Here is a 12,075-nt window from a genome sequence, read left to right on the forward strand (position 1 = left end):
CGAAAGGCAGCCACATTATTTTTTCTTTTTTCTTTTCTGTACTGTGCGGGCACATTATTTTTGAGCTTTAAGCTTTTCACTTTGTTTACGCGATATGGCAATTAGTAAACTTACCAACATTTTTAATTGGATTCTTAAAGAATTAATATATTTAAAAAGTAAAATGTTAATAAGTTTTCATATTATTAGCTCTTTTTTTTTCTACTTATAATTTTACAAATGTTATAAGAATTTATTCTTGGTTTCCCTTCCTCCCCTCAGACGCACACAGTGATCGAGTAAAATAATTTTTTCCCAAGATATAAATGAAAGTGTCTCATAAAAAGATAGTTTTTATTACAAAACAATGTAAACCAATAGTAAATACAGAATTCAAAAATATTATTGATGATTCATTAAGAAATATCACGAAGTAAAACTGTAAAGAAATGTGCAAGACAGCAATTTCAAATGATAATAGCAATTAAATTGAAGAAATCTAGTCCATCCTTTGTAATATGAAATATCTGCGGATAAGTAATATGCGGAATAATTCAAAGCATTTGATTTAAATCAGTAACTCTTTTCAGAGGAGTGAAAAAGAGTCGGAACACTCGCATTGCCCTAGGTAATCCACAACGTCTTGTCAATTTATATGTATATTAAAAATTGTAAAACTATTAAATTTAATTATTTAAACTAGTTTTTTTTTAAAAAAATGAAATGTAATACTAGTTTATAATAGTAGCTATTTTCATATAAGTAGAATCTCGGACATTTAATTTAAGCTCTAGACAAATCTAGAGCTTAAATTCTAGAGCAGCCGGGATCATTCTGATTAATTCATCTTTCAATCAGGGATAAACTATCCAGGATTGAAAACATCCGGAGCATCTGATCAGTTGAATTATCATCGTCTCTAAGAAATGTTCAAAAAATGAAATTGGCTCCGAGTGGACTAAAATTAGAAAATAAAAACAGTTTGAGCAAACAGATTGAATCCTCTTATTTATTGACAATATTTATTTTGGATGAACAGCTTTATCTGGAGGGGATTATCATGCAGCAAGATTATAGCGTTTCTCAGGGCCGGCCCGAACAAAAGCGGGGCCGGGTGCAAAATGAACTTGAGGAGCCTTGAAACGAATTTCGTACAACCAAATAATAATTTATTACATTTTGCTATTTATTATGTATAAGTTGGTATAGAAAAGACTTGGAAACATATAAAAATGATAAATAATTAAAATCTTTTTATGAAGTTAGCATTAAAATCTCACAAAAATTATTAATAAATCAAATAAAAAACAATTGCCTCATAAACTTGCACTGTACAATCCAGCCACTTACTAGAATAAGTTAACAACACGTGATTTTTATTTCATTTTCTTGCGTATTTTGTGGTAATTGTATTGATAATTTCATCAAAATTTAGGGTTGTTTTTTTTCTTTGTCGAATTTGGATCAAATAGATGAAAATGTCTAAGAAGGTAAATCGTTCTTGGCTAACTTGAGATCTCAAGTAATTTTCTATTATATTCAGTCGTGAGAAAGATCCTTTTGCAGATATGATGATAAGTAGTAGGACCAATAAAATTTTTAAAATAGTAACAAAATTTAGATTATTTTTAAATAAATATTGTAATATTTCTGAAATTTTGTAGAAATTCAATGACAGATTTTATTTAATTAAATAAGTCAATGCAATTGATAATATCTTGCAAATTTGTACTTAACTCTTTGTTATACTTGAAAAGATTGTCTTCAGTCAGTCTGTGAATATTATGTGAATTATAATTTTAAAAAATACCTTCATGACTTTTCATGTTCGTGATAAACTACGAATCTTTCCTTAAACAAAATAATGCCATTGTCAATTATATTTAAAATTATGGCTTCGGCGTTTTCTAGCAACTAGCGCAGTGAGACTCAAAATAGTTAACTTAATTTGTATTGGCCGGTGTGAAATGTGCAAAAATCACGTGATAATTCTTAAATGAATATACATATTAAAACAAAAGGAAAAAGAAAGTATTTCCCTTTTGCAAAATCAGTCAGATGTTGTGAGCTTTGTGCACTATATCTGGATTTCGTACACTAAATCAGTGCACATTATTCGCACAGGCACCCCTTTGGTCAGTCCTGCGTTTCCTTCAATGTTTAGGTTAAATTTTTATGTTATTTTTCGGTTAAATAAATAAAAAAAAATGATTGAAAAATCAAATTCGTCCACCTTAAATAATATATTTAAGTTAGTTATTGATTTATATATGTTATCTTTAAACCTCGAAAACCATTAATATGTACATCCTATAGTTCACAAACAGACTGCTTGTGGAATACGGAATCATCCACAAAATGAGATTTTTTTTGCATTTTATTTCAGCAGCTTAAAAATTAACAAAAGTTCATTTTTCTCTCTCATTCTTTCTTTCCACCATTACTTTCTTTTTCATCTTTCTAAAACTGTTAAACGGTTTAATTGATTTTCTCGATTTTGCTTTTTGCATTAATTGATTCTATCAGTATTTTTTTCTATTGATTCCTTGATACTTTCAATTTTTATTTTATTCATTGATTCTATCAACTTGATGCTTTAAATATCTGAAAATGAATATATAATTTCAGGCTACAACAATTGTCAGTATTTATTTAATTTTAATTTTAATTTATTTATTTGCTTTCTGCTAAGTATTTCGTCAAATTAATCAGTAAATAATTAATATTATATTTAGATAATTGTCAGTATATTATTTACAGTCTAATGATTATAAAGCACATTTTATTTCCTTATGAGGCATTCCTGCGTCGCGTCATTTGCACTGAAGCTGTAAACATTTGCATTTTAATTTGTGATTGACCCTTCACCAACTTTGTATTAACATATCTTTGAGAGTTTTCATGATAAAATTCTGAAATTTTGTACATGACCTTATTAGAGGATGGGGCACATTTTACTCTTGGGAATTTTTTTGTACGGGGTCAGTAATTTAAATTTTGTATTTTTTTAAATTTAATCCCCTGAAAATTTTAATCCATTTCATAACATTTTGCATCTTTTTTTACGCAACTTTGTAATTTACAGTATATGTCCGTGATTAATATTTAAGGAATAAAAGCCCCGGTCAAGGTTTTTGAGACACCCTGTATATAAGTTCAAAACATTTCTTAAGTCTATCTTTGAAATGAAAAAAATTAATGAAAGTTATAGACTTTCTTGTAAGAACACTCCTCCCCCCACTTTTTTTTTTTCTTTCAGCTACTTTTCAATCTATTACAAAGTATAATCCACAAGAATATCATGTATGAAAAGAAAATTAGCAGTTTAGATAGAAAATAGTTAAATTTCAAACATGATTTTTCTTCATAAAACACGATTGTTTCATAAATTCAGTATTAAAGTAATATGCTAAGTACGTAAATACTTATTATTATGCCGTGCCTATGTTTAAAAAAAAGTAATTTTTAACCGTTCTCAGACTAAGCACCATTAGTATAAAACTGCTTTAAGTAATAAATTTGGAATGTTTTTAAATTTAAAAATGTACTAAAAAATAAAACATATTTGCAAAAATTTTATATCATTTGAAAAAGGATATAACGCTCAAAAAGATAGTGTTTTTTACTCTTAAAATGTTATTGATTTTATGTTCCAAATCATTAAAATGGAATGTCAAATGAATAAAAATCGCATTTTCGACGCCATCTGCTTTCTGCATTTATTAGAAATGTTAAGACCAGAGAAGCTATAGTTACTTGTTTCATGTGTACTTCTTAGAGAAATATGTGAATGTACAAACCGGCAGTAATATTCGTGCATTTAAAAAAATCGATTGAACCAATAAATTTCGTCAAACGACCAGAGGAATAAAAAATAATAATAAATGAATTTGAAAAATAATAATTAATTATTATTACTGTAATCACTATTTAACATCGTATCTGAGATAACCCTCGCCATTAAGTACAAGCTCATAAAATAACGCAAAAAAAAAAAAAAAAAAAAAAGTTGCTGCAAGATGAGTAGAGAAATGCCGGAATGCCGAAGACTTAGAACCTGTTTTCTCGAGCATATAACTCATATCTATGAAAACTTTTCTTTCAGGCAGCTTGAAATAAAATATTGCAATAATAATCAAAAGTTTTCTCAACATAAGGATATCATAATTCAAATTATTTGGAACAATGAATTATCTTATTTTTAAAATAATTAATATTATTTTATTTATAAAATAATAATAGCTTTGCGTTCATTGCCTAATATCGGAAGTATTTTTAATTCACAGAATATTAATAAAAAAGCAGCACAAATATGGTAATTAATCCACTAATATTAGGAAATTATTTGAGAATGTCGTGATAATAAAATTCCTCTTTTAGTGTTCTTAGACTCGTATGCATGCATGAAATTCCAGAGGGGGTTAAAGAGACTATCCCCTCTGGATAAGAGTTATTCCAAGACTACTTTCATTTTTTCACAGATATTATTGTAACATTTCAAACTCATAATTTAAAGAAATTAAATTAAATAAGATTTTTAAAATTAATTAAGATTTTTAAAGAAATTTGAATTTTTGGTAGAAAAATCCTATGTATTTAATTGCTTGTATCATATTTTTACACCTTTTAAATTAAATTTTGAATTCAAATATATAGCTGCTTCTGTTTAAATAAATTATAGAAGTTATCTAATCAAAGACTTTTATTTATAATTTTTTTAATGAGTTATGGACAAATTTTGAACATGTGAAGTTAATTTAAGAAAATATTCGATCAGATTATTTTTTTATATTACGAAATTTAAAAATTTTCAAGTTTTTGATCATTTTTTAAAAAATTTTCTTAATAAACCGTATTTAACCTATTTATGCCAAAGCAATGAAATTTGTTTTGTGCCGAAGATAAAAGTAAAGTAAACAAAATGATAAAAGAAATTCTTGGAATTATACTATCGTCTATAGAAATCATTTAAATTATAGAAGTAAAATACTCTAAAGTCGATTAAAAATTAGTTTTCAGCTTGTAACGAACTGAAAGCAAGCTTTAACTTCACAAGTATGGTCAGTCCTTGAATCTAGAATACACATTTAATAACAAAATATACAGAGAAAATATGTGCAGTTCTCTTTAAAGGATTCTATACATTTTGAGATCAAGACAAGCGAACTTCCCTAAATAGCGTTCAACTAGAATCGCAATTGAAAACATCTCCGCTAGAGTAATAAAAGCTCCTCTTTGTCTTTCTTTACAAATCCTTGCTTGTGGACAACCTTTATACCCTCCCAGATGATAATCTTTATCAGTTCTTCAAGGAAAGCAGCTTTAACAATTGCTACACTTATGAAAGTCATTAGCAGTCTATCACCCAGCATGATAATGAACGGATCACCAAATAAATTTTATTGTCTTCTGTTTTCTCTCTATACAGAAAGCTAACCATATGGGAAACGTGGTTACAGGAAAACTTTCGTAGTACATTTACAACACCTAATCACTTTTGATACAAAAGATAACAGGATTTACACAAAATGATATAAAATACAAAGAATTACAACACTGAGAAAGTTACTATCATCTGTGTAAATAGATTTAACACATTTTACATATAGTAGAAATTGAGAAAGAAAATTTTTGAAACTTCAAATTTTAGTGAACTTTAATTTATCCTGCTTTTAATTTTTTTCAGAAGGGATTATTTAGTTATAAATACAAAGAGGAACAAGCCAGGTTTAGCTTGGGTGAAACAACATTCCGTTTTTTCGAAGCAGCACGATGGCTGTTTTAAAACATACCTCATAATTTTGAAAGGTGGTTAGAAGATTAGAACGAACACCTAAATTGCCATCTCTGTTATAACATTTTACCAGCAGGTGGTCATTCAACGCACTATAGATTTAATGACCTTCTCAGTTAATGATCTCGTGACCTTCGCAAATCTGATTAGTTACGGTATTTACTTAAGAATTTAAAAAATTTCTTTACGATAATGATTATTCTTGACTTGATTAAAAATCTATGAAATTTTCAAAATACGTAGCAGAATTTAAAATACTATTTTCGAATATTCATAGAGGAAATTCGAAAGAAATTGAAATAATTAAATGCCTTTATATCATTAATTTTAATGCGTCTCACACTAGTATTAGGAAAGTCATTGAAAGTATTACATATTACATAAGAGATAGTATAATTTTTTTTAAAAAAAAAGAACTAAAATCAAACTTCTTGTAAAATTAGAAATAATATAATAGTGTTGTATTTTATTTAAATTTTGACAGGTGTTTTACAGAAGTTTTATTTTCATCAGATCAGTTTTCAAAGATATTTTGTAATAACATTTATGAATTGAAATAAACAATCCGATTAATTAGGAAAATAGTTTGGTTAATATTGATTTTGTGAAACGCTTTATTTTATAGAAATAAAAGATGCTTTTTTTATATTTAAAGATATAAATAAGTATTTTCTTTTAAATTTTTACGAGTTAAATATTTATAAAATTGTGACAAGATAATAATTATTTTAGGGTTGAATCAGAATAATACAAATTATTGCTTGTATTTTATTTCAAAGATTTTTTTTTTTTTCATAGCAATATCTAGTCACTGTAAATTATACTTAAATTTATAGATTCTTTTTTTTTTTTGCTTTATTTTTCTTTAAATGATGACTTTTATCATCCTCATTTCTTACAGAGCTTTCTCTTAATTCATTTTTATAATGATTTCAAAAGAATTTAATTGATCAAAAAATGTTATAATGTTATTCTTGACAGACAATGTATTAAAGTTATTTGCTGCTAAGTACTACTAAAAGTTTTTAAAAAGCATTTAATCGCTTTATTGTGTGCATATTCTGAATGCAAAGAAGATAAAAAATAGCAACAAATATATTTATTTACTTACATTTTTATTAGTGTCAACAATCATTAAATATATCTTTTTATTAAAAAATAATAGTTATGAGTTTAAATATAAGAAGACCATTTTTTTAAAAATATATATTAAATTAATTTAAAAACGGAAAATGCTCTTTTAGTTTGATAGAATCGCGGACATAAAGCTATCATCCTGCTTATGTTGAGGTTCTTCCTGTTCATGATGACTCATTATCCCAGCAAGCTGGCCCTTTCGTAATTCGAAGGTCACTGCCAGACCCACTCACTACATGGCGGGTTCGGAATCTTTCGGGTTGTTTCGGAATCCCTAGCGGAAATTCTGATTCTGCGACCTGAGCACTGCGGTCCTCTGAGACACATTATTTAATATTATGACCGTGGGGCACGGACAAACCTGGTACAGACTGTCAAAGTGGGATAAAGAGTTTAAATATGGAACTTCATTACTCATTCTGCTAAGATATATCAATCAGTTCAGGAGTTTTAAAGTTAGTATCACAACCTTCAACTGAAAGCTGAAATAAAAATTTTGTAATTGCGAAAACTTAGAGAGTATATGTTTCTGTTAGACTTTTAGAATATCGAAAAACAAAAGGAAAAAAGAAAAAGCTTGGTTTAAAATACAAATCATTAAAATATGCCGGAAACTATATTAAAATCGACTTTTTTATTTGTTATTCGTTGTAATTAATTTATATTCTCCCCGTATATGATGAATACTAAGAAGGACAAAAGAAAATTTTCTTACTGAAATAAAAAATATATAAATAGCAAACGGGTGAAACACTTGCATTAATTTGAGGTGAGCAATGAATCCCTGTACACAGAAGAAAAAAAAATCTGAAAGCTTTATTTATGTAAGAGATTGACTAAAAATTTTTTTCTTACAATAAAAAAATAAATAAAAAGTATTAACAACAACATTTCCGACAATGGTAAACTTGATAAAAAAAATATCATAATTACTTTGAATAACCTTGTAAAAACGATTCTATCAAAGACATTTTCTGCTATCCTCGTATCTACCTTCATCTTGACTTCAACTATGTGACAACAATACTTACAAAGTTAATTTAACAAAGAACAACAGCATTTTTACATTGCGATGGACATCAATGATTAGGAAGGGAATTATTATCATCAATTTCTGATCTTTACTGTGATAAGAAAGTTTTTTTTTTTTTTTTTTTTTTTTTTTTGAACCTGTACTGAGATAATACAGCAGGGGAAAATGTGGTAACTAACTTACGGACTCTAGAGAAGGTTTTTCAAATTCAAAATAAATGCAAGTAAAAGACATAAATATTGGTCAATATACACTTTCAATCTTTTCAGAGAAAAATGTGTCAATATTTTATACCATTTTACCAGATTGATGCACTGCGCTAAATTTGGCGACTACGATTACAACTAAAATATTTTCAATAGCGACACCCATTTATTTATTTAGTTTTAAAAGTATCTCCAATGAAGTTAGTGGTTAGTTACAAATAAAGTTAGAAAAAAAAAATTCTAATACGGATTATTCTGCGTAGAAAAGAATTTCTAAAGGAAACAGTGGGAAGCATCAGTTTGAATGGTACAAATGAATGCCTTTTCCAACCCTGATTATCTCTTCGGCATTTTATCAATCACAGTGGATTGTTCCGTTTCTTCAAATAATGTCATTCATGCTGTTAAAAAAAATTATGTGTTTTTTAAAAAAATGCGTTCTATATAAATCGGCATTTTTCATTTCTTCTTGCTGAAATCAACCTCCCCATAAAGAAGCGTATTTTCAGACTAAGAAGGCACCCACAAAGATAAAATATATGAATGATACATTTTAGTGAAAATAAAAATAGAAAAATTCTTTTGTAACACATTATTGTTCCTTGGATACTTTCATTTTTATGTTGTGATTTCACCTGCGTGTGTTTTGATTGAAATATCAGTGATATTAAAACCATTCGTTTATCGAAAGCGAAAACAGCAGATAGTGGTGTTACTTTCACCTTTTTAAGCATGTCACAAACAAAGTTTTTTTTTAAAAAAAGGAAATAAATCGACAAAGGAATATTGCTAGTTTTGTAAGAATGAGAAAAAATAGAAGCAATATATCATACATAAAAATATTATGAAACAAAAATTTTCGCTAAACGTCTGTCTATTTAAAATAATGTAACATTTCGGATAAAATGTTTTAAAGTATTAAAAACGCTTTGCTAAAATTAAATTATTCTATAGAATATGGCATCATAAACTTTAAGAAATTAACCAAAATAACTAGGAAATTTTTAATTGATACATTGCAAATTGTTAAATAATTTGCATAATTTTTCTAAGTTAGTATTTTTTTAAAGGCAAAAAAAAGTATTATGCATGTACTTTTTACTATTTTACTAATTTATTAATCCATTTGGAAGCTACATGAATACTGTTAAGGACAAACCTCTTAATGATTTACCATTATGAGGTGCCCCTCTCTTCAAACACCTACATCAAATTCACGTATATATTTAATAAAAATTTATTATAACAGTGATCTCACTAAACTTCTTGTGTAATCTTAAAGGAACAAAAGAAATGATCATATTACATACATTCAGTACAGAAGAAATTTTTTCAGCTTACAATGGATGACCGGTAACGTATAGTTCAAACTGTGAATTGGATAATGAGCACTTCCGTTGAAGATTTTCGTATTCAGATAATGAATTTCCTTTAAGCCAAGCACAAGAAGAATTGATTTTATGTCTAAGATTTTTAGAACTGTATCTGATAGCTGTCTACTGATACTCTTCACAATAATTAAACACGAAAATATTAGGCTTCCGTACGAAAATGTTGTCATATTAATTTTCTAATTAATATAATATTCATATATGTGTTCTTTATTATTGACTCCCTTAAAAGAACTGTAAAGCCTTTCTGAGGAATCACATTTCGTTAATATTTAACAGCTCAGAACCATCAAACGGGTTGTTTAACAGCGATTTGGTAACCCCCCCCCCCTTTTGATTATCAAAAAGAGATGTGAAATTCAGAGAACGTGAATTCAATATTCAAAATTGAAATTCACTTTCAAAATTTATTATTTTAAAATTTGTTTCGACTCTAAAATAATTGGACAAATTAAATTTATTGCGTTTGACTTTCAATATTCTGAGGTAAAAATGTATTAATACACATGATAATTCATTTTATTATTTATATATATAATATTTAAAGAAATATATAAAATTTTTTAAAATATAAATAATAAATAAAATAATATAAAAAATAAATTAAATTATATTATATTTTATTATATATAATATTTAAAGAAAAAAATTGAGAAAAAAAATTGAGTTTCAGCACTTGCAGTTCACTCGTAACTTAAACACTTTTGAATGAAAGTTTTTTTTAAAGCTAATTTAATTCAGCCGTGTAATAGAAATTTTAAAACTAAACGTTTAAGACAGTTAAGCCCATTTCGTCATAAAACTACATATGGCCCACTTTGAAATATGTTATTTTTGCGAAATACAACTCAAATTCGCATTTGAATAGAGAGTTGAATCAAGAATATATTTCATACTTTTTATTTTAACTAAAGCAAAATTTGAAAATTTGAAAAATGGTTTTTAAAGAATTTTTTTATTTTTAAATTTATTTTTAGATTTTTAATTGTATTATTTTTTATTAAGTTTATTTTGTGTATTTTCCTCCTTTACAATTTTTAATTTTTAAATTCCTCCTGTGTCCAAATAAATTTTGAAATTTTGCTCTTTAATACAAACTAATTTTCTTTATTTCATATTTCTATTTTATTTAAGAATATTCTGTAATTTCGAAGTGAAAATTCATTTATAAAAAGTGCTATATTCATTGTGGAAAAATTAGAAAGGGGCGACAATTTGCGTTTTGTACTAGGTAATACCAATTTAAGTATACCTCCATATTTAATACCGTAAGATAAGTGAATTTCAAATTCAGATCGTTGACTTTCAATTTGTTATAACTAAAAGAAAGAAATATAACCTATGAGACGATTAGTTAATAAAAGACGTATGACTGAATATATTCAATTTATCATCATGTAAAATACATCAAAAGAACGGCGCTCAGTCCAATTTTGCATTGCGTACTCGCAGATGGTGAAGAGTAAGAGCTCATTACTGTTACATGTTAACGCTTATAGTTTGGCTATGATTCTCATCAATAAGTAGTAGAAAGAATAAGAACTGTTATCTCCGCGTATGTGCGTAGGAACAGCCTCGTGACGCGAGCCATCATAGCTCAGTGGTTAGAGCACTGGTCTTGTAAACCAGGGGTCGTGAGTTCAATCCTCACTGGTGGCTGTTGGGGAGTTTCTTTTCCTTTCTACTTTTTTTTTAAATTTTTATTTCCTGCTCTCACCATGCCCCAAATGCCTCCGCTAGGGCAATCATCATCCATTCACGACACGGGCCATTCCTTCCCCTCTCCCTTCTAATTCTATTTTACCTCGTATTCTTTCTTTGAATTTATAAATAGCTTTTTGAAGAGTGAAGGGCAATATAGGATTCAAAGAAAAACTAGTCGAATTATTTCACGATATCTATTACTTTTGAAATTATATATCTAGTTATTTTAAATGATTACACATGAAAGTTCCGCCATGTGAAAGAAAAAAAAAAACTTTCGGTCATACACAATTATCTAAATAAGTAATACTTCCTTATAGGGTTCGGAAAACTTACGAAAATTGGATATATTGATCTTTATCTACAATAACGGGCTCCAAATTTTTAAACATTACAAAGCACTTTTTAGAAATTAAATCTGTAGTGGCACACTTCATTCCCGGCGTATTGAATTTTTTTTCAAAAATAAACAAAGTACTATCTATCCGAAAGTGATTTTATGGAGAAGAAAAGGAAATTTTTCGGAATAAAAATATTTATGTTTAAATATAGTTTTACTCCTACATCACATTTTTGGCAAACAGTTTACATATGTATTCAAGATTTTGCCGTGAGTCATCGTTTGGAAGTCCTTGATCTATGTTATTATATTAAAACTACCCTTGAAATTTCTTATTTTTTTAAAAATAACCACAAGTTGTATCCAAAAAAAAAAAAAAAAATTACCGCATTCAAAATAATCCATATTTCTTCTGTGTAATGAGAGAAAGTAGTGCTTCTAAAATATTATTAATTACTTATTCTTATTTAAAATACTTATTTCTATGTATA

At 27.3% G+C, this 12,075-nt stretch overlaps 1 non-coding gene across 1 annotated transcript; it reads left to right on the top strand.

Annotated features, from left to right (window-relative positions):
• Window positions 1–11,126: 11,126 nt before the first annotated feature.
• Window positions 11,127–11,199, top strand: Trnat-ugu (transfer RNA threonine (anticodon UGU)). Its single transcript has one exon. It is a non-coding gene; the product is annotated as a tRNA-Thr (tRNA).
• The last annotated feature ends 876 nt before the right edge of the window (window positions 11,200–12,075 follow it).

This window comes from Argiope bruennichi, chromosome X2 (assembly GCF_947563725.1).
Source record: "Argiope bruennichi chromosome X2, qqArgBrue1.1, whole genome shotgun sequence".
Taxonomy (NCBI): Eukaryota; Metazoa; Arthropoda; class Arachnida; order Araneae; family Araneidae; genus Argiope; species Argiope bruennichi.